A 22,946-nucleotide genomic window follows, 5' to 3' on the forward strand; every position below is an offset into this window, starting at 1 on the left:
TTTTCCTCTAACTCTACTTTTCACTTCTCTATTACCCTCCAGGTACTTTAGTTAGATTGTGAGCCTTCGGGACAGTAAGGGAATTTTTCAAGTACCTTTCCTATTTCTAATCTTAATGTATATTTTCTGTAAACCGCTTAGAACCTAACGGATGTAGCGGTATATAAGAAATAAATTACATTAAATTACATTACATCGCGCTGTGTTGTGGGGCCATTGTGCTGAGAACTTCACTGGTTAAGGTTGCGTGCGCTGGCAAAAGGTGGCGGGGCTTAACTTTCGGCGCGTCCACTTTTTCCATTACTGGCGGGGCTTATCTGGAAAAGATCCCAATGAAGAATTTTCAGTGAGAGTGGCAACTTGTAGCAATCATGTCTAAAAATCAGACAGATCGTCCGACTTCTGGGACCGGAGAACCCCGTCATTTCACTGGAATGGACAGAAATAAAAGTGAATAAATAAACCAAAACATTTTTTGGGGTGTGGTCTGTGCACTGAAGAAAAGCAAACGCATCTCCCCCCCCCACCCTTCCAGACACAAAAGAAAAACCTCTTTCTTTCCTGTTGTGCAGACACCGCCCTGTAGGTGGCGCGCTGGGAACGCGGGGGGCTCGCGCCAGTCTCCCGAGTCTGCGCAGAACGGGCTATTTCCGGAGATTCCTCCCATAACCCGGCTGCTCGCCTGCCCTCTAGGGGGAGTGAAGTGGCGGCGCGGCAAAGGAGACATAACCCGGCCGGTTGATGTCGGTAAGCGTCACCCCTTGACCCGAGTTTATGCTGCTAAAGAGGGGTTTAAAATATTGTAAAACACGGCGTTTTAACTCTCTTCTATGCCGAATGACGATTTCTCCAAATAACTGCTGAAACTTTACTGTTTCTTACAGAAGCTTTCAAACCTTAAGGTGCTTTATTGCATTGTTGTATTTTTAAAATTAGTATTTGGTCTTTTATTGTTGTCGCCCTTTCTTAAGCCATAAGAGCAAAATCACAGCTAGAAGGCAATATATTTAAAATTATTCGTTTGTTTACATTTTTATTTATAAATAAACGAGAGTTTCTTTTTTTAACCCCCATTCAGTCTTGTCTAACCTCTTAGTTAGCAGAATTGATTTTATTGACCCTTTTCAGACTGGGGTGTTAAAAAAATTTGTCTGTAGTTTTAACGAAGGGAAATCACTTAGATGAGAGGAGATATTGGCAACTTTTTAAAATTGTGACGTGTAGGTTTGTTTGTTTTTTTATTTATTGGTTCCCCTCCTGTATCATTGCTGGCAAATCTGGTCAATTCACGTTTATTGTCAGCACATGGAATACATTACTATAGTGATTTGAATACTTGTTATGTATCAAATGTTATATATCAAAGTATTGATTATGTATATATGTTATATATCAATGTATTGATCAAAGAAATGTTATATATCAAAGTATTGATTCTAGTAGCAAGATCTAAAAAAATAAATAAATGATGAATTAGATCAAAATACAGCAAAGCACAATTAAATAAATTAATTCAGAGCTTGCGAGCCATGCTAAAGGAATCCACTCCAGGTTTTCAACTCCGCTCCCTTTAACCTAGGGGCAGGGGTGTCAAAGTCGGTCCTCGAGGGCCGCAATCCAGTCGGGTTTTCAAGATTTCCCCAATGAATATGCATGAGATCTATGTGCATGCACTGCTTTCAATGCATATTCATTGGGGAAATTCTGAAAACCCGACTGGATTGCGGCCCTCGAGGACCGACTTCGACACCTGTGACCTAGGGTGTTAATGCCCCCTTTGTTTTTCCCTTCTGCACATGAGCCGGAACGTGTCTTTCTAATCTGCTCTGTATATTTCTGGTAATTGTTTTGAAGTTTTTGTGGTTATTGGTGCACCAGAGCTCCCAAGTTCGGGGGAGAACTCTTCCTGCGTGGAGAGGATGCGGACTAGGATCTGCAGCCAGCAGGTTAATCCCTTGGGACCTGTTTGTCCAGCAGAGATCTTTGTGGAGCTTGCAGTCTCTACCCCTAGTAGCTTATCTTGCTTACTGAATCACAGGTGCTTGATTGCAGGCTGTTAGGCATCCACAGGAAACTCAACAGAGCTGTTCAGAGTGCCGGCTGTGATTTCGCCTCCCTCCCTTCGTATGTGTGGTTAAGAAAATAAGAATTGCCACTGCTGGGTCAGACCAGTGGTCCATCGCGCTCAGCAGTCCGCTCCTGCGGCGGCCCCCAGGTCAAAGACCAGTGCCCTAACTGAGACCAGCCCTACCTGCGTATGCTCCGGTTCAGAAAGGGTTGATGATCGGTCTGACTGGCAGCCCAAAGATCTCAGCATTGGAGGAATGGCTGATCGAGGCAGAGTTTCTTCTCCCATATCCAGCTACTACTTAGAGCTGACTGCAGCACCTTCAAAGCACGTGTCACAGTGAGTAAGGCTATTAGAGCCTATGGGCAAAATCGGGTGGAGGGGGGTGTCTGAAAATCCTGTTTTTAAGGGTTTCTGCCACATCCTATACTGTCCTGCACCTCTAAAATGCTGTTTTCTAGGCTTTGTACTCTTAGGTAAGTCATTTTTGAGCCTTTTTTTTGGTACTAAAACACTGCTGGGGCAACCATCTTGGATTTCCCAAAATTTTTTTGAAGTTCTCCAGAACCTTCAAATCATCTCATTTTGCTTCAAAACTTCCTTGGGCTCCTTTACCCATAATTCATGCCAGAGTTGCACTGGATGGTCACTTGGAGAGCGCCCTTGTGCCACATGCTGTGCAGCATATGAAAGGGAGGAGGGACCATCCAGCTTAGCCTCCCTTTTGGTCTGTAGGACTGAGGAATTGTTGGGGGGCCTATCTGTTGGGAGAAAATCCTTTCCATTGCCCCAGAACAGTGATGTGATAAGTGCAAGAGTGAGAAGCTGCGGAGCCCAAAAGATATAAGGCAGAGTTACCTAGAAGGGACTCACTGCTACCTAGTAATGCCTTTTCCAGTGCAATAGGAATGGTATTCTGTACCTTAGGGCAGTGGTTACCAACCAAGTCCTGGAGGACCACCAGGCCAATCGGGTTTTTAGGCTAGCCCTAATGAATATGCATGAAGCAGATTACTTTCATTATATGCAAATCTCTCTCATGCATATTCATTAGGACTAGCCTGAAAACACGATTGGCCTAATAGACCTCTCGGAGAGGGTTGGGAACCACTGCCTTAGGGTACTCTGTCCATTCTCATGAGCATACTGCAGAAAGATGCCCCCTTCAAGTTTCTCCTTCTGCATTGTAGGACGTTGGGGGCGTCCAACGTTTGATCTAATGGCAATGGCATACAGCAAGAAAGTGCCTCGGTGTTTCAGTTGAAGATACGAGACTGGAAGTGCAGGGCTGGATGCCCTGGTGCAAACATAGCCAAAGTCCGGACAGCTATATGTGTTTCCTCCAGGGCTCCTGTTAGACCAGGTGATATGTTGCATAGCATCTCACCCAGGGAGGGTGATCCATGTGGCCTCAGATTGACTCAGGCATCCTCGGTATGTGGATCTAGTACACCTATAAATGGACGAGTGTCTCCAGCTCTAGGAGTATCTGGACTTGCTCACACAGGGGCTGGTTGCTCTAGAAGATCTGGGTCGCTTTGGTCTTACGGCATGGCTTTTGAGTGTGTGGTGCTAACCAAGAAAGGATATTCAGAAGTGGTCATAACCACCCTATTGAAGGCCAAGAAACCATCCACCGTTTTGGCATATGCCAAAGCATGGGATACTTTTCAGCACTGGTGCAATAAGGAGATTGGAGTCCAACTGGCCTTCCTTGAAGAGGGTCTGGACAGGATTAGCATTGGTGTCCCTTAAGGTGCAGGCTTGGCTTGCTTTAGAGGCTAAGAGACGTGAGTCTCCCTGGCTGCTCACCCAGACATTATTAGATTCTTCAAAGGAGCCCTGAGGCTCAGGCTGCCAATCTGAGATCCCTTCCCGGAATCTCAACATTGCGTTGGTAGCTTCTGTCATTGGAGGAAGCTTCTCTCATGGATCTTACGATCAATGCGGTGTTCCTAGTTGTGATTACTTTGGCTAGAAGAGTCTCAGAATTGCAAGCTTTGTTGTGCAGGGAACCATTTTTGAGGATCACAGAAATAGGAGTGACTTTGTGTACAGTACCTTCCTTTTTGCCAAAGATTTTTTTAGCATTTCACATCAACCAGGCTGTCGGGCTACCAGCCTTTCAACCTACTGATTCTAAGAAGAAAGACGAGGCTTTAAAGCTGCTGGATGTTTGCAGAGTTCTCTGGTATTACTTGGAAGTGACTGAGTTTCATCTATTGGAACATCTCTTTATCCTAACCAAAGAGTCAACCCAAAGCAGACCAGCCTCCAAGGAACACTAACTGGAATTGTTTTCTGTCGAAGAATTTTCGAACTTGTCTTAGGTTTCTCATGACTGCGAATTATTTTTGTATTGTTTTGTTGATTTGTGGCTGCATGGTAAAGCCTCTGTCTATCAGCATTCCCAGAAGTTTTAGAGTGGGTTGAATGGGGTATGTGATAGTTTGTTAAGGTTGGGGTTTTTGCTATTTTCAAGGAGGACAAATTTTGTTTTGTCAGGATTTAGTTTCAGTTTGTGCTCTTTCATCCATGTTGCTACTGTTTCTAGTGTTCTGTGCAGTGTGTCTGTCATGGAGGGCGCTAGTTGATCAAAAGGAAGGAGGATGGTGATGTCGAAGCTGAATTTCTTAACGAATATTTCTGTTCTGTATTCACTGATGGAGTGCCGGGAGCAGGACTGCAGAAGACGAACGCAAATAGGAATTGGGATCAGGAGGATCTAGCTAAACTAAAGGTGGACAAAGTGATGGAACTGGATGGTATACATCCAAGGATACTGAAGGAGTTTAGGGAAGTTCTGGCAGCTTCGCTGGCTGACATTTTCAATGCTTCTCTAGAATTAGGAGTGGTACCAGAGGACTGGAGAAGGGAGGATGTGGTCCCTCTCCACAAAAGTGCAAGTAGGGAAGAAGTAGGGAACTACAGGCCGGTAAGTCTGACTTCTGTAGTAAGTAGTAAGTAAATTAATGGAAACACTTTTAAAACAGAATAGTGCAGTTTCTGGAATACAGTGGATTACAAGTCCCAAGGCAACATGGATTCACTAGAGGCAGGTCTTGTCAAACAGATTTGATCAATATCTTTGACTGGGTGACCAGAGAATTGGATAGAGGGAGAGCGCTAGATGCGGTTTATTTAGATTTTAGCAAAGCCTTTGACAGTGTTCCACACAGGCGTCAAAGTGAAGGACTGGGTCAGGAATTGAATGAGTGGAAGGTGACAGAGGGTAATGCTCAATGGAGATTCTCTGAGAAAGGAATAATGTTACTAGTGGTGTGCCTCAAGGTTCAGTTCTTGGGCCTGTTCTTTTCAACATTTTTGTAAGTGATATTGCTGAAGGACTTTTGGATGATACCAAAATCTGCAATAGAGTAGACACCTGATGGTGTGGAAAACATGAGGAAGGGCCTAGTGAAGCTTGAAGAATGGTCTGATTGGCAACTTAAGATTTAATGCTAAGAAATGCAAGGTCATGCATTTGAGCTGCAAAAACCCGAGCGAATGGTACAGTTTAGGGGATGAAGAACTTTGTATGAAAAAAAAACAGGACTTGAATATGATAGTATGTGGTGATCTAAAGGTGGCCAAATAGATTGAAAAGTTGACGGTGAAAGCTAGGGTGTATAGAGAGAGGTATGGCCAGTAGGAAAAAGGAGGTATTGATGTCCACGTATAAGACTGGTGAGACCTCATTTAGAATATTGTGTAAATTTTAGAGACCGCACCTTTGAAAAGATATAAACAGGATGGAGTCGGTCCAGAAGAAGGCTGGTCAGTGGCCTTCATCATAAGGTGTAAGATCTTGATATGTATACTTGAGAGGGAAGGCAGGAGAGGAGAGATATGATAGAGAGGTTTAAACACCTATGTAGTACAAATGCGCATGAGGCGAGTCTCATTTGAAAGGGAGCTGCAGACTGAGAGGATGAAGTTAAGAGGTGATAGGCTCAGGAGTAATCTAAGGAAAGACTTTTTTACAGAAAGGGTGATGGAGACAGTGTCTGAGTTGAAGAAGGCATGGGCAGGCACGCAAGATCTCTTAGGGAGACATTGTCCAGATTAAGGCCTTTAATTGTAAGGTCCTGGCTCTAGATTAGGGATGCCCAATACCAACAACTGGGTAAATAAGTGAACAAAAAATGTTCCCAAGGTAAATATAACAACAACAGCAAAAAAGGAACAAAAGTAGAAGTTTTTAATACCTTCCAAACCAAAGTGGCGCTCAGAATCCAAGAATGGAATGGAAAAGCTCAACGTGGGGAACAAACCCCTAAAGAGTCTTTCACTGAATCTATCATTGCACCATCTTATTTGATAGAAAGGTGATTAAAATGGCTTCATAAAAAACAGTGTAAATATCTTATATATCCATAAAGTGAATAAAATGTCCAACACCTTGTAACTGCAAAAGGTAGTGTAATCAAAAACTTAGCTTCAATGTCCATACAGCGATGGTCCGGCGGGGTTCTGACGCGTTTCGCTGAACTGGCTTCCTCAGAGAACCCGCTATGCTGTGTGCGACCTCAATTATAAATCCTCCCTAAACAAAAGAAAAAGAGGGTGATGCATAACAAAATCGTTCAACGTAAATGAAAATATAAAATGAAACTCACGACGCTGACAGCGGGGTACCTAGTTCAAAGGAAAAAATCTCTCATATCCTGTGACGTCAGTGCTCAGCTGAGCACCCAGTACTTATGCTGTGTCGACCTGTCTATCATCTGTGAAGAAACTCCCACCATTCAACTTCTCGATTCAACCCAGCAGGAGTCACTGTCTTCCAATGATAAATCCATCTCTGTTCTCTTTTCCACAACCAAGCTTGGACATTGCCTCCTCTCGTCAGCTGAGCCACTTCCAAAACTACAAATTGGAGATCAGAGAGCTGATGGGGAACTGAATGCCAATGCTGCACTAATGGGGCCCCCATGTCACTCCTCCTGATTTTGCTCAAATGCTCCGTGATACGGACTTTGATGCTTCTGATGGTATGGCCAATGTATAGCAATTTGCACGGGCATATGATCGTATATACAACTCCCTGCGAGTCACAATCCGTGTGTTGTTGAAGAGTATGAGACTTAGGCAGGTTAGGATGGTTAATGCAATCTGTTTTGAGAGCATGGGAACATATAGTGCAACGTCCACATTTGAAGTGACCTTTGAGATGTTGAGGGGTACTGGTGTGAACACTGACAAACTGGGAAGTGGTGAGATGGTCACGTAAATTTCTGCCTCTGGAAAATGCAAACAATGGGGGTTGGGAGAGACCTTGATGTACCTGTAGGATATGCCAATGAGATTTGATGATCTTTTTAATACCAAAAGCTTTGTATGAGTATGGAAGCGTGCATACCATATGGGTTTCTGCAGGGACTGGAGTATGATGTAACAGGTAAGTACGGTGAGCATATAAAGCCCTTTTATAGGCCTTCTTGATGATACCACGAGGGTACCCTCTGTCAACAAACCGTTGCCACATATCTGAAGAGCGAGTTTTATACTCTTCTCTGTCACTGCATAAACATCTGAGCATCAAAAACTGCCCTACCGGTAAGTTTCTTCACAGGTGGGCGTTTCTTCACAGATGATAGACAGGTCGACACAGCATAAGTACTGGGTGCTCAGCTGAGCACTGACGTCACAGGATATGAGAGATTTTTTCCTTTGAACTAGGTACCCCGCTGTCAGCGTCGTGAGTTTCATTTTATATTTTCATTTACGTTGAACGATTTTGTTATGCATCACCCTCTTTTTCTTTTGTTTAGGGAGGATTTATAATTGAGGTCGCACACAGCATAGCGGGTTCTCTGAGGAAGCCAGTTCAGCGAAATGCGTCAGAACCCCGCCGGACCATCGCTGTATGGACATTGAAGCTAAGTTTTTGATTACACTACCTTTTGCAGTTACAAGGTGTTGGACATTTTATTCACTTTATGGATATATAAGACATTTACACTGTTTTTTATGAAGCCATTTTAATCACCTTTCTATCAAATAAGATGGTGCAATGATAGATTCAGTGAAAGACTCTTTAGGGGTTTGTTCCCCACGTTGAGCTTTTCCATTCCATTCTTGGATTCTGAGCGCCACTTTGGTTTGGAAGGTATTAAAAACTTCTACTTTTGTTCCTTTTCTAGATTAGGGATGCCACAAGGGGTGGGCATTGACCATCTTGCTGTAGTTATTGGGCTAGGTAAGTTGAAGGGGATTATAAGAAGGGAAGAATTCCTCAAATGGTTAAGAATGAAGACTCTAGCACCAGATCCCTAATCTGTTTCTGATTTGAGCCTGAAACCCAGATGGACTGACAGAAATCCCCTGGTCCCTAGAAAATAATTCTTGTAAATATTATGGAGTTGCGAGAGGTTTTCACTTGATTCCTTTATGATATTTTGCCTCTTGTGTGAATAGAAATTTTGGTAGGTGCTTCTGATAATTGTCTCGCAACTGCAAGATTTGTATCCCTCTCCCCCTTTTTTTCTTTTGAGACTGTTTTACTGATTTAAGACCTGCAGATACAGTGGCTTTGAATGCACACCAGAGGAACAGATGTTGTTCTTGAGAGACCAGCAGTGCCACTTACTGAACATTGTACTTTTTGGTATCCAGGCCTGAGTATTCTAGTCCTTGCAACTTGATTTCTTTCCTCGGCAATTTCTGAGAAAACTGATGTGATTGCCAGCACAGATGTAATCTGTTTAATACTTAAGAGACACTCTTTCAACTTTCGTTCTGCTAAACCGTACCAGATGAATGGGTTTGGGAGAAAAAGAACAGAACATTTCTTTTTAACATAGGGATATAAAGCTATCAGCCAGCCAGGGGAAAAAATACTACTACTTCTTATCATTTCTATAGCACTGAAAGGTATATGCAGTGCTATACAGTTTTTAACATGTAACAGATGGTCCCTGCTCAGAAGAGCTTACAGTCTAATTTGGCCAGACAGACAGGACATAGAAACATAGAATGTGACGGCAGTAAAGGGCCGACGGCCCAACAAGTCTGCCCACTTGAGAACCCTCCCTCCAACTAGTCTGCCCACTCAAGGACCTTTCCTCCCTGGAGTATCTAATTCTCCCCATGTAGGGTCAAGGAGGGTCAGGGAGTTTCTTGCAGAGAATGATAGGGTGCCCTGACATGAGTAGTTTTTACCGGGAGTGGGAGTTAGGGGTTGAAAACAGCCTTGAAAAAGTGGACCTTTGGCTTGGATTTGAATACTTCTAGAGAAGGAGCCTGACATAATGACTTGACCAGTCTGTTTCATGCAAGATAGAAGGGACAGAGGCTGGTATTGGCAGTGGAGAAAAGGGTATTGTGACAACCCTAAGCCCGTAGCTCAGCGTTTGCCAGCTGTGGCTCGGTTGAAACCTAGCCCTGCCATCAGAAGGGCTAATCAATGCGATAGGGTTGTGACCAGTCATAGGGAGAAGCCTACCTTTCCCTTTAGCTCAGATTTGGCTGATCTCCAGGGAGGAGAGGAGTTGGAGCAGAACAGCTCACAACAGCCTGAGAGGGATCTCCCTCCCCCTGCAAACTCCCAGCTGAAACAGTTAATGAGGAAGCCAAGACAAACCAGGCAAACTCTGCAGGCAACTCCGCCCCCTCAGAGTGCAGGGCAGGTTCGTCTGAGTACTTTAGAGGCTGCTCTAAAGAGGAGGAGGGCAGTCTATCCTGAACCAGCCCAGGGAAGGGTCCCTCCCGAATGTGCTCTTGATTCCCAGGACTGGGAAATGCAAGAGCCTGACACTGACCCTTTGGCCAACCAGCTAGCTACTGAGGAACCTATGGATCTAGGTGAAACTTCCAGTCTGCCTGAAGACGTACTAATGGAATACAGCTAAGTGGCAGGGCTGGGAGTTGTAAGGTTTATTAACCTACTATGTTTGTGTTTGGACTGTTTGGGAAAAGGTGCTTTTGTTTGGAAGCCCTTGGAGGACTTGTGCTGGTTGGGGCTGTTCCTGTTTGAGTACAGCAGGAAGAAAAAAAAAAACACGTTTTTATTTTGCAAGTTTAATTTGCTGGCTAAAGTTAAGCTGGCTGGGACTGCCATGGTTTGAATGAAAGAGAGGGAAGTAATGTGGGGAGAATCTACTTACCATTCCAGGTTGGGTTAGTGGGGCCATTATTGGCATTCTGTGAATCAGAAAGTAATTAGTAGATTCGTTTACTCCCCTCCCCCCACCATCTCCTTTAGAGTTGGTTGGGGACAAGCCAGAACACCTTAAGGCTTGTACACGAGAGCTTTTGAGCAGTGCTGTGAATATGGGTGTTGTTTTGCCTATAAAGTTAACAGCCTTTTTGCTTTTGTGATTTATTTTGGTTTACTTACCTGATTAGGGGGCAGAGCTGTCCTTTTTGCCTTTAGACAGCTCTAATTTTTTGTTTCCTGACATAAATTGTTTTCTTTATGGCAGAGAGTTTGGGGACTGACTGTTGACCAACTCTCTTTAACCCACCACTAAATAAAGTGGAGATTTCAGGACCAGTAAATTGACTCTTTTGTCTTTTGATTTCCTGACAAAGTAGTGAATGCTATCCAGCAGGACTTCCCTCTACCTAGGGAAGCACGTCGGAGCAGCGCGAACGTGAGCGTAGGCCGTACCTACTGCAACCACAGGTACCGGCCCGCCACAGTATGGATAGGAGGGATAGGCTAGATCAGGGATCTCAAAGTCCCTCCTTGAGGGCCGCAATCCAGTCGGGTTTTCAGGATTTCCCCAATGAATATGCATTGAAAGCAGTGCATGCACATAGATCTCATGCATATTCATTGGGGAAATCCTGAAAATCCGACTGGATTGCGGCCCTCAAGGAGGGACTTTGAGACCCCTGGGCTAGATGGAACGGAGTTCATAGTGGGGGGAGCATAAGAGGAGATAAATGTGGCTCGATATCAAGGGGCTGCACAGTAAGTGCACTTGTAGTTTGGTAAGAGGAGTTTGAACTATATTTGGAAATCGATGGGAAGCCAGTGAAGTGACGAGGAAAAGTGTAATGGGATGTGCATGACTTATATTCCGCAGGAGCCACCATACTACAAAAGAACATAAGAATAGCCTTACTGGGTCAGACCAAAGTTCCATCAAGCTCAGTAGCCAGTGGCAAAGAATGTCCTCTTTGGGTTTTGGCTAGGTAGTAGGGACCTGGATTGGCCATTGTGACAATGGGCTACTGGGCTTGATGGGTCTTTTGGTCTGACCTAGTAAGGCTATTCTTATGTTTTTATGTAGTATGGTGGCTCATGAGGAATGTTAGTTGTGCAGCAGAACTTTGCACGAATTGAAGGGGAGAGAAATGGCTGAGTTGAAGACCTGAGAGAAGAAAGTTGCACTAATCTAAGTGAGAGGTGATGAGAGTGTGAATAAGGGCTTTGGTAATGTGCTCTGAGAGGAAACGTTGGATTTTGGTGATACTATAGAAGAAACAGTGACAGGCTTTAGCAGTTGAATCTGAGCAGAGAAGGAGAGAGAGGAGTTGAAGATGACTCTGAGGTTGTGAGCTGAAGAGACAGGAAGGAAGAGTGTGTTGTCCACAGAAATAGAGAATGGGGGGAGGAGAGAGGTGGGTTTAGGCAGAAAGATAAGCAGCTCCGTCTTATTCATATTCAGTTTTAGATGACAGTGAGAGATCCAGGTGGCAATGTTAGATAGGCAGTCTGGGACTCGGGCCTTGATTCCTGTAGAGATACTTGGTTTGGAGAGGTAGATCTGGGAGTCATCAGCATAGAGCAGTGGTCTCAAACTCACAGCCCAGGTGCCACATGCGGCCCGCCAGGTACTATTTTGAGGCCCTCAGTATGTTTTTCATAATCACAAAAGTAAAATAAAACAGTTTCTTGATCGTATGTCTCTTTAGCTATAAATTACAATATTATTATTATGACTTAGCCAAAAGGAAAGATTTATAAACTATAAAGAGTTTTACCTCATGCAAAACTGTCATTTCTTTAATAAGACATTAACTATTTTTTTCTGAGGCCCTCCAAATCCAAAATGTGGCCCTGCAAAGGATTTGAGTTTGAGACCACTGGCATAGAGGTAATTAGTACACTGAGGGAGTGGGCATATATGAAGAAAATGAGAGGACCCAAGACAGCCTTGAGGTACACTGATTGACAGTGGGATAGCAGTGGAGAAGGATCCATGATTGCATGTGCTGAAAATGCGATGGGAGAGGAAGAAAACCAGGAGAGATCAGAGCCCTGGAATCCCAGTGAAGATAGCATATCGAGGAGTTGGCGGTCAACAGTATCAAAGGCAGCAGATAGAGTAGAGGCCATTGGATCTGGCCAGGAACAGGTCATTAGAGACTTTAGCAAGGCAGTGGAATGGAGTGGGTGAAAGCCTGATTGAAGAGGGTCAAGAATAGCTTGAGATGAAAGGAAGTCCAGGCAACAGCTGTGAACAGCACATTCAAGTAGCTTGGATAAGAAGAGGAGGAAGGAGATGGAGCGATAGTTTGAGGGGGATGTGAGGTCTAGTGAGGTTTTTTTGAGGAAAGTTGTATAACAATGGCATGCTTGAAGACATCAGGAACAGTAGCAATGGAGAGTAATATGTTTAGGATGTGACAGGGATGACAATGGGAGAGCACCAAGTAGGTGGGTAGGAATAGGATTAGAGGAGATGTGCAGTTTCCTCTTCAGTGATTTCAGAAAAGGTGGCAGGCATTGAAGGGAGGTTGGCGGAGTGGACAACTAGAAAGGGGTGGGAGGTGACCTGGTTGAGAATTCGGGATGAATCTTGTAAAGTTTTGTCATAGAAGAACTTTGCCATCATCTGGGGGAAAATGAAGGGGGGATTGGAAGTTGGGGGCACTTTGAGTAGAGACACACTTTGTGTGTCAAAGGGATGGCGAGGATTAGAGCTAAGAGAGTTAGTTAAATGGGCATAGTATTCTTGTTTGACAAGCGAGAGGGCAGATTGGAAGGATGTTGCAGGAATTTGAAGTGTATGAAGTTGGCGTGTATGCGGGATTGAAGCCAAAGATGTTCAGCAGATCATGCACAGGTAACAGATGTTGGGGGTCAACCAAGGCTGAGATTTGGCATGCCTCACAGGACGTGAGATGGGAAGAGCGAGGATATCTAGAGCAGAGAAGAGTGGTGTTATAGGAGGAGATGGCTTAATTGACTTATAGTAGTTGAAGGGAGGGATGAGATAGTGGTGGAGAGGGTGTCTGAGTCAATAGCCTGAAGGTTCCTAAACGTATAGGTAGTAATTGGCCAGTTCTGGGGGGAGGGAGGGTGATGAGTTATGACGGTTAAGAGATGATGCTCAGAGAGAGGAAGAGTTGGAGAGCAGTTGGAGAAGACAAGGTCAGGGTAGTGGCCATTCTGGTATGTAGAAGTAGTGCAGCACAGCTGGAGATTGTATGAAAAAGTTAGGGCGAGAAACCTGTAAGTATAGGAGTCAAAGGGATCATCGGCATGGATGCTGAAGTCACCAAGGATGAGGGAAGGAGATGAAGGTTCAAGAAAGGAGAGTCAGGAGTTGGTCTTTGAGGAAGGAAGGGACTTAGCAGGGGATGGGTAAATGACTGCTACTCGAAGATGGATGGAATGGACTTCAAAAGAAAGGAGAGCAGTGAGATTGAGTCAGAGGAAGAGATTGATGTCTACAAGATGGTGACAGTAACAGCCTAACACCACCTCCACAACCAACTGAGTGAAGTTTATATGAGAAAAGGGCGGCAGCTAAAGCAGAGTCTTCAGGTGCTAGCAAGTGGAGGGTTTGGGAGATAAAGAGGTCATGGATGAAGGTAAGTTTGTTGGAAACAGGGCGCTTGAGAAAATAAAGCCAAATAGCAGCTTTTCTAGCTCTTCTCTTTTTCTTCTTATTCTGAACTAAGAGCTCCTGAAGGGGTGCAGCAGGGGGTGGGAAATGATACACATTCATACATACCCTACTGCCAAAGGTCCCATGTTGACTGCTGTCTGCCCACCATTCCAAGTTCAAGCATTTAGGTTAGACTGGGGGGGTGGGGTACCTTAAAGCTTGACTGAGAGTAAGGGCCACAGCCTGAACCCCCCAGGAGCAACTGGCCACAGGGACTGCAACCTAGGAAGTCGGGCTCAGGAACCAAACTTGGTATGCCAGCCCAACCTATACCATATGCTGGAGGTAGAGAAATATGGAAGATTTTCAGTTTGCAACAGCCCTATTTACTGATGTCACTGGAAGAGTTCAGTTTTCTTTCTCTCCATCCGCTTGTTGGAGGCACAACCCGTTTATCTGGACTTGTCTAGTAGGATTCAATGAAAGGAAATTAACAGGTAAGAATAAACTTCAGTTTTAGAGTCTTATTTAGATAAGTGCAAACCAAAGTGAAACTGTTGGCTAAAAGTAGCAAAGCTAGAAAGGATTTATAAATGTACTTTAAGGTGAGGAATGGATAAACTGGTATTTACACAACATTACAGTTGTTGCTTGGTTTTCTAATTTCCTAATTCATCATGCATAAAGAACAAGAATAAACATTTCAAAAATATATACAGTATGTAACTCTGTTTTAATAGTGGTCTTGGACCAGTTTTCATTTTTTTCTTCTCTTTGATACTGTTGTAGAATTGTATTAATGATTTCCCTTTCACAGCAGGTAGTAAATTAATGAGATCTGTAAAGATGAATAAACTCTTCTCTCGTTCACTAGGTATAGCATAGGTGCTTGCAGATCCCGCTGATGCCAACTTGTTGTTGAAAGAGCTGCTAAAAGAAAACCAGCTTCAAACGTTGGACCTTCCTGTATGAGTGGCTTCCGGCACGTTTGTAACAATATTGTGAACAGGAAGACTACACTCTGTCCTTTTTAAAGGAAGCTGCAGATTCAGAATGACTGAGATCCTGGTTTGTTTTGGTTGGTGCATTGGGGAACAGCGGCAGCCTGTAAGTAAATATTCAAGTGATCCCTCTCACATTTAGACAGTGGGACATGTTGCAAGCCTCGTACTTGATGCAGAATGAGATTGAACAGCTGTGGCATGGCACCAGCTGAAGTAACTCAAGAAGAGTAGTCATTTACATTTTCAACTGACTCCTCCTGTTAAAGAAGGGAGCCAGATTAACACTTTTTTTTTTTTTTTTAGTATTTCAGATGAGGCTCAACTCCTGAATGGAGAGCTCTGTTATCAGCTGACCTCATTTAGAAACCAGTGTGCCAGAATTTCGGCACAAAAGCGCATCTCATGATTTGCATTCAGCATATTTTCCTGGCCGGAATCCAGGTCAGATGGTGTCTTTTTATGCTCAGGATTTTTACACTGTCTTGTTCCTGCTACAGAAATTGGCAGGAGAGAAGCAGTCCCATAAGTTTTTCAGGTGGAGTCCTGCATGGTAATTAAACCTTGAGCTCTTGCTATTTTCATGCCATCTGTGGACTTTTGCTTTTGTATTTTTGTAAAAGATCTTAAGATACTGGTGGTTTTGCAAGTACAGTATAACTTTGGATTGCAAGTAACTTGGTTTGCAAGTGTTTGCAAGACAAGCAAAACATTTTATTAAATTTTAACGTGATATACAAGCAAAGTCATAGAAACATAGAAACATAGAAATAGACGGCAGATAAGGGCCACGGCCCATCCAGTCTGCCCACCGCAATGACCCTTCCCCACCTAACTCAGTGAATAGATCCCACGTATCTATCCCATTTGGCCTTAAAATCAGGCACGCTGCTGGCCTCAGTGACCTGAAGTGGAAGATTATTCCAGCGGTCAACCACTCTCTCAGTGAAAAAGAATTTCCTGGTGTCACTGTGCAGTTTCCCTCCCCTGATTTTCCACGGGTGCCCCCTGGTTGCCGTGGGACCCATGAGAAGGAAGATATCTTCTTCCACTTCGATGCGACCCGTGAGATACTTGAACGTCTCTATCATGTCTCCCCTCTCTCTGCGTTCCTCGAGTGAGTAGAGCTGTAACTTATCCAGCCTTTCCTCGTAAGGGAGATCCTTGAGCCCAGCGATCATCCGGGTTGCCATTCTCTGCACCGACTCTAGTCTTAGCACATCTTTTCGGTAATGCGGCCTCCAAAATTGCACACAGTACTCCAGGTGTGTGGTCTCACCATGGATCTATACAATGGCATAATGACTTCAGGCTTACGGCTGACGAAACTCCTGCGTATGCAGCCTATGATTTGCCTTGCTTTGGAGGAAGCTTGCTCCACTTGATTGGCAGCCTTCATGTCCTCACTGACGATCACCCCTAGGTCACGCTCTGCATTAGTTCTTGTTAGGATCTCGCTATTTAGGGTGTAAGTCTTGCATGGATTATGGCTGCCCAGGTGCATGACTTTGCATTTTTTGGCATTGAAGCTGAGTTGCCAGGACCTAGACCAGCGCTCCAGTAGTAGTAGGTCGTGCATCATGTTGTCGGGCATTGAGTTTTTGTCTGTTGTACTCTTGGCCACTACATTGCTTAGTTTGGCGTCATCAGCGAATAATGTTATTTTACCTCGGAGACCTTCTTGCAAAACAAGTACCTACAGTATACCCACATCACAACTGAGCTGATGGTTCTTCTCTCTCTGACACTACTAAAGTGTAGTGACTGTTCTAAATGAGCAAAGTCTTGCAATACAAGTACATACAGTATACACGCATGACATCATCACAACTGAGCCGATGGTTCTCTCTCTGACACTGCAAGAGTGTAGTGACTGTTCTAAATGAGCACAGTCTTGCAATAAAAGTACCTACAGTATACACGCATCACAACTGAGCCGATGGTTCTTTGCTCTCTGACACTGCAAGAGTGTAGTGACTGTTCTAAATGAGCACAGTCTTGCAATAAAAGTACCTACAGTATACACGCATCACAACTGAGCCGATGGTTCTTTGCTCTCTGACACTGCAAGAGTGTAGTGACTGTTCTAAAACGAGCAAAGTCTTGCAATACAAGTAGCTACAGTATACACCCATCACAACTGAGCCGATGGTTCTTTGCGCTCTGACACTGCAAGAGTGTAGTGACTGTTCTAAACGAGCAAAGTCTTGCAATACAAGTAGCTACAGTATACACCCATCACAACTGAGCCGATGGTTCTTTGCGCTCTGACACTGCAAGAGTGTAGTGACTGTTCTAAATGAGCAAAGTCTTGCAATACAAGTACGTAGTATTTTGTATTAAAGTTTTTGGGTTGTGGAACGAATCGTTTGAGTTTCCATTATTTCCTATGGGGAAATTCGCTTTGATATACAAGTGCTTTGGATTACAAGCATGCTTCTGGAACGAATTATGCTTGCAAACCAAGGTTTTACTGTATTTTGATGAGGTTAAAATTTTTATTATGACAAATTTTTACAGTCCTGAATTTATAAAGGTGATACATTTTATAATGGCACTGGTACTTTTTCCTTTCCATAATGAGAAGCACAGAACCCAGGGAAAGTGAGACAAAGCTCAGCCCGAAGTGTACCTGATATTGTCCCCATTTATGCTGTACCTCTGTAAGATGCCCTTGGCCAACCCATTGGTAATTCCCTTTCAAGGACTTGGAGTTTTAACCAGCAATAACACAAGAGTCTAGCAGGCAAGCATTCAGACCTCTCCAGTGAGCCATGTGTTGATCAATAAGGAAAGTCTGCCTGAATCTTTTTATTCATGTTATAAAGGCTTTTAAAGAACTGGAAGCAAAGCTTCATATTTAGTGTGTTTAGAGCTACTTCAGAAGATTTATCTACAGAGGAAGTAACATCGGTGTCAAAAGATGGCTGCCTCCCTGAGGAATGAGCTAAGAGAGGGGTCCAAAATCCCCAATCCGATCGGAGGGGGGTTGGCAGTGTAGTATGAAAACAGTAAAATGGCAATGCAGACAAGAGGCAGTGGATCGAGGTGTGGGTCATATTGCTGCGAGAGGTAGGTACATGTGTCACAGCTTTCTTAAGGCTGGAAGGCTTGCTGGAGGTGGAATCGGAGGAAGAGCGCCCAGTGAAGGCATTTATGTGCCAGCAGTCACAAAAACCTATTTGAGGACATGGATGTTAGACTGAAAGCCAGCATTGCCTCAGTGAAAGTTTTAGTTTTACTCTCCTCATATTTTATTTCAATTAAATCTTAAATTTTATTAGATTTTTCTAATTTTTAATATTGTAAACCGTCCAGATACATGTGATGGTCGGTATATCAAGCCATAAATAAACTTGAAAGCAAGGCCACAAGGGACTTTAAATAAACATACAAAATATCTTGGGATTATAGTGAAGGAGGGAATTTTGTAAGGTGACGTTTCTAAAATGGGGGTTGGGATTGAGTTACAAATGGCTCTTCCCTTTTGAGTTGTTTTAAAAATGATGATAAAGTCACCTTTTTGGGAAGAGGCCTGGTAAGTATTAGAGATGTGGATTCTGTTGGACAGAGAAAGGGCTGCAAGAGAAGATTTTAAAGAGAGGCTTACAAGGAATGAAGGAAGGAGAGATTGATGATCAAGGAGCAATAGATGAATTGGTAGCTAAGACAAGGCTGAAGCCCAAAAAGAGTGGAGGAGTAGTTGCCTGAACAGTTCCGAGTCCTAACCAGTGCAGGATGTGATGAGATGACAGTGGACGCTAATGGAAAGAGCTGGACTGTCTGATTACTGAAAGACATGTGCAAAAAGAGGTTGGACTATAGTCTCAAGAAACATTGGTCATACTAAAATACAAAGTGCATAAAAGGTTAATTTCTTAAGTACAGTTCAAGTAAGTTTTCAGAAGGTGTCTAAATATGTGATAGCAATCAACCACACTAAAGGTAAGTGGAAGCCTATTCCATAGGCCAAATCCTCGGTCTGTGTTCGATCTTTTGTCATGTGGCAGAAGGAGTCTTATTCTTCAGCCAAATCTTTACGTTCATCTTAGATTCCTAACATACTAAAGTAGTCAGTGCCAAGTCTATATGTTTTAAATCTATTAACGTACCGTGATCTTTGTGTAGTTTTTGCATAATTTTTTGGATCTCTTTTCTCTCCACAATGTAGTGAATACATTTGGAATTGCACTGATCAGCTCCAGCTGCAAGTCTCCCATAGTAAAGTTTTGCTGTGTGATTGAATTTTCAATTGAGATTTTTAGATGGCTGGAAGTGCCCAATTTGATCGAGTATAGGGCTCATCTAGTTGGCTGTCTTCGTTGCCACAGGGCTTGGATTATAAATGATTCCTGGTCTGTCTTGTAGCCTTATACCAGTGGTCTCAAACAGACCCTATGCAGGGCCACATTTTGGACTTGAAGGTACTTGGAGGGCCTCATAAAAAAAGAGTTAATCTTTTATTAAAGAAATGACAATTTTGCATGAGGTAAAACTCTTTATAGTTTATAAATCTTTCCTTTTTGCTAAGTCTTAATAATAATATTGTCATTTATAGCTAGAGAGATATATGATCAAGAAACTGTTTTATTTTACTTTTGTGATTATGATAAACATACTGAGAGCCTCAAAATAGTAGCTGGAGGGCCGCATGTGGCCCCCGGGCCGCGAGTTTGAGACCACTGCCTTATACTGTGGCTAATTTTTATAATATTCTCCACTCTAGAGCATACATATTTAAGTCCTTAGTCTTCATGTCTGGACTTCTGGTAGAGCCTCTATAACAGGACAAAGTCCTCCAGGGGAGATTCAATAATGGGCTTTTATCACCCTACCCTTTGTTTTTTCTCTGCTGTATGCAGCCTAGCATTCATTGGGCAAGTTCCATGTAATATTACATCATTACTCTGATTTGGGGGCTGATTTCACCAAGGTCTGCATTGTACTTGGCAGATGTCCATATCTCATCCCTCTTTTTGCGTATTCCTCCTTTGTAAGAACATAAGAACTGCCGCTGCTGGGTCAGGCCAGTGGTCCATCGTGCCCAGCAGTCCGCTCATGCGGCGGCGCTCTGGTCAAAGACTTCCTTAGTGCTAGCAGCCTTCTAGAAGTGAAAGTTATCACAAGTCCACCTGGGGTGGGATGGGAGTTTGAGAAACCATGATTGATGCCAGACAGGTAAGTAAGAACGTAAGAACATAAGCATTGCCTCTGCTGGGTTGGACCAGAGGTCATTATGCCCTGCAGTCCGCTCATGCGGTGGCCCATCAGGTCCAGGACCTGTATAGTATTCTTCTATCTATACCCTTCTATCCCTTTTTCCTTCAGGAAATTGTACAATCCTTTCTTGAACCCCAGTACCGTACTCTGCCCTATTACGCTCTCTGGAAGCGCATTGGCTAAGGCTCTTAACATTTGCATCTCCTCTTCCTATAGGCTAAGGCTCTTTGCAACTGCATTGTGATGTCATAGAGCTTTATGGTTATAGAAACCTAGAAACATGATGGCAGATAAAGGCCAAATGGTCCATCCACAGCATCACTATCTCCTCCTATCCCATAAGAACATAAGCAATGCCTCTGCTGGGTCAGACCTGAGGTCCATCGTGCCCAGCAGTCCGCTCATGCGGTGGCCCAACAGGTCCAGGACCTGTATAGTATTCTTCTATCTATACCCTTCTATCCCTTTTTCCTTCAGGAAATTATCTAATCTAATCAGAATTGAGCCATTTGATTTTGTGTTAGTTATTTTCCCAACATATTCCCAGAAAAAAACTCCCAGTTGCTTCAAGAAGTGTACCCGGTGCAACAGGATCATGTCCATCATAAGACATTCAGGAATTGGTGCCTGCAGTACTTGAGACCTGATACTAGCAAAAACCCTGTTGTGATGGCACAAGCTTCCTCTACCCATTTTCACCCCCCTCCATCCCCAGTATATCTTCTGCAGTGAAGCTCGTCAGCTGTATTTGTTACGTGTCAACCCACCACTAGTGGGGTATGCATGCATATATCACACTTTAATCCCATTTTATATCTTATATATTTTTTTAACTTAGCAGCTTGCTGCTTTCTCCATTGTTATTCATGACTTGATTACAAATATTGGGACTTTTTTTCTTCCATTATCTGCTTCCCAGCCCCACTCCCACCTCCTCCCCAATACGTCTAGTCTTGTTATTTTGTAGTGAAAGCCTGGACCCTGGGGTCACATGTCGGATCTTTCTGGAGCCCTGCAAAGACATCTTGAATCCAGCCACTAGATGTCACCCTTAAACAGATGATCACACCTGGAACTATACAGTATATTGCAGCAGCTTCAAAAGATCTAGGGAGCAGCAGACACAAGTCAATGAGAGGGCTGAGCGACTTCCACATATGGTTAATAGCACTTAGCTACCAAACAGACCCCCCCCCTTTTTTTTTTTCTTCCTTTTTGTTCTCTAACTATTTAGTTTTCTTTACCATTCTCCCAGGGAAGCTCAGAACGGTTTACATGAATTTATTCAGCTACTCATAGTAACATAGTAGATGACGGCAGATAAAGACCCGAATGGTCCATCCAGTCTGCCCAACCTGATTCAATTATAATTTTTTTCTTCTTAGCTATTTCTGGGCAAGAATCCAAAGCTCTACCTGGTACTGTGCTTGGGTTCCAACTGCTGAAATCTCCATCAAAACCTACTCCAGCCCATCTATACCCTCCCAGCCACTGAAGCTCTCTCCAGCCCATCCTCCCCCAAACGGCCAAGAGCATTTTTCCCTGTGTCCTAGTGGGCTCACTGTCTAATGTACCTGGGGGCAAGTCTTAACAAAGATGGCAAAACAAAATTTACAAAGCATGGTAAAAATATGACAAAACATGGTATGGTGAGACATAGTATAATGAGCCTAGGTCAGCAACTTAGCACGGTAAATATAGGGCTCCTTTTACTAAGGTGCGTTAGGGCCTTAATGCGTGGAATAGCTCGCGCTATCTGTTAGGATGGGAGGACATAAGAGAAGTGGAAAGACAGTCCTAGTGGCTGAGAAAATAAAGGCGAAAGAGTTGGCATTCGTGAAATATAAAAAAACCCAAGAAGAGGAGAGCAGAAAGGACTACAGGGTGAAACTGAAAGAAGCCAAGAGAGAGATACGTCTGTTGAAAGCACAGGTGGAAGAACAAATGTCTAAAAATGTAAAAAAGGGAGACAAAATTTTTTTCAGATATATTAGTGAAAGGAGGAAGATGAAAAATGGAATTGCTAGGCTAAAAGATGCTGGGAACCAATATGTGGAAAGTGATGAGGAGAAAGTGAATGTGCTAAACAAATACTTCTGTTCTGTGTTCACAGAAGAAAATCCTGGAGAAGGAAGTTACACGAGAAAATGGAGTAGATTCTGCGCCGTTCACGGAGGAGGGTGTTTATGAGCAACTTGAAAAACTGAAGGTGGACAAAGCGATGGCACCAGACGGGATCCATCCTAGGATACTAAGGGAGCTCAGAGAGGTTCTGGCGAGTCCTATTAAAGACGAGTTCAACAAATCTCTGGAGACGGGAGTGATTCCTGGGGATTGGAGGAGAGCGGATGTGGTCCCTATTCATAAAAGTGGTCACAGGGATGAAGCAGGAAACTACAGGCCGGTGAGCCTCAATTCAGTTGTTGGAAAAATAATGGAAGTTTTGCTGAAAGAAAGGATAGTGTACTTCCTTGAATCTAATGGGTTACAGGATCCGAGGCAACATGGCTTTACAAAAGGTAAATCGTGCCAAACGAACCTGATTGAATTTTTTGATTCGGTGACCAGAGAGCTGGATCGAGGACATATGCTAGATGTAATTTACTTGGATTTCAGCAAAGCCTTTGATACAGTTCCTCATAGGAGGCTGTTGAACAAACTTGAAGGGCTGAAGTTAGGACCCAAAGTGGTGAACTGGGTCAGAAACTGGCTGTCAGACAGACGCCAGAGGGTGGTGGTTAATGGAAGTTGCTCGAAGGAAGGAAAGGTGAGTAGTGGAGTCCCTCAGGGATCGGTGCTGGGGCCAATCCTGTTCAATATGTTTGTGAGTGACATTGCTGAAGGGTTAGAAGGGAAAATGTGCCTTTT

General features: G+C 43.7%; 1 long non-coding RNA gene across 5 annotated transcripts in view; it reads left to right on the forward strand.

Moving 5' to 3' along the window:
* The first annotated feature begins 549 nt into the window (after positions 1–549).
* LOC117347990 overlaps positions 550–22,946 on the forward strand; it is a 34,816-nt gene continuing 12,419 nt past the window's right edge. For 2 of the 5 annotated variants that reach the window (XR_004536882.1, XR_004536884.1), the window contains exons 1-3: positions 550–747; positions 14,732–14,964; positions 15,165–15,411. This is a non-coding gene — a long non-coding RNA (uncharacterized LOC117347990). The remainder of the gene's footprint in view (positions 748–14,731; positions 14,965–15,164; positions 15,412–22,946) is intronic. The other 3 variants (XR_004536883.1, XR_004536885.1, XR_004536886.1) reach the window with 2 other exon arrangements.

Source organism: Geotrypetes seraphini, chromosome 14, assembly GCF_902459505.1.
Source record: "Geotrypetes seraphini chromosome 14, aGeoSer1.1, whole genome shotgun sequence".
Classification (NCBI taxonomy): Eukaryota; Metazoa; Chordata; class Amphibia; order Gymnophiona; family Dermophiidae; genus Geotrypetes; species Geotrypetes seraphini.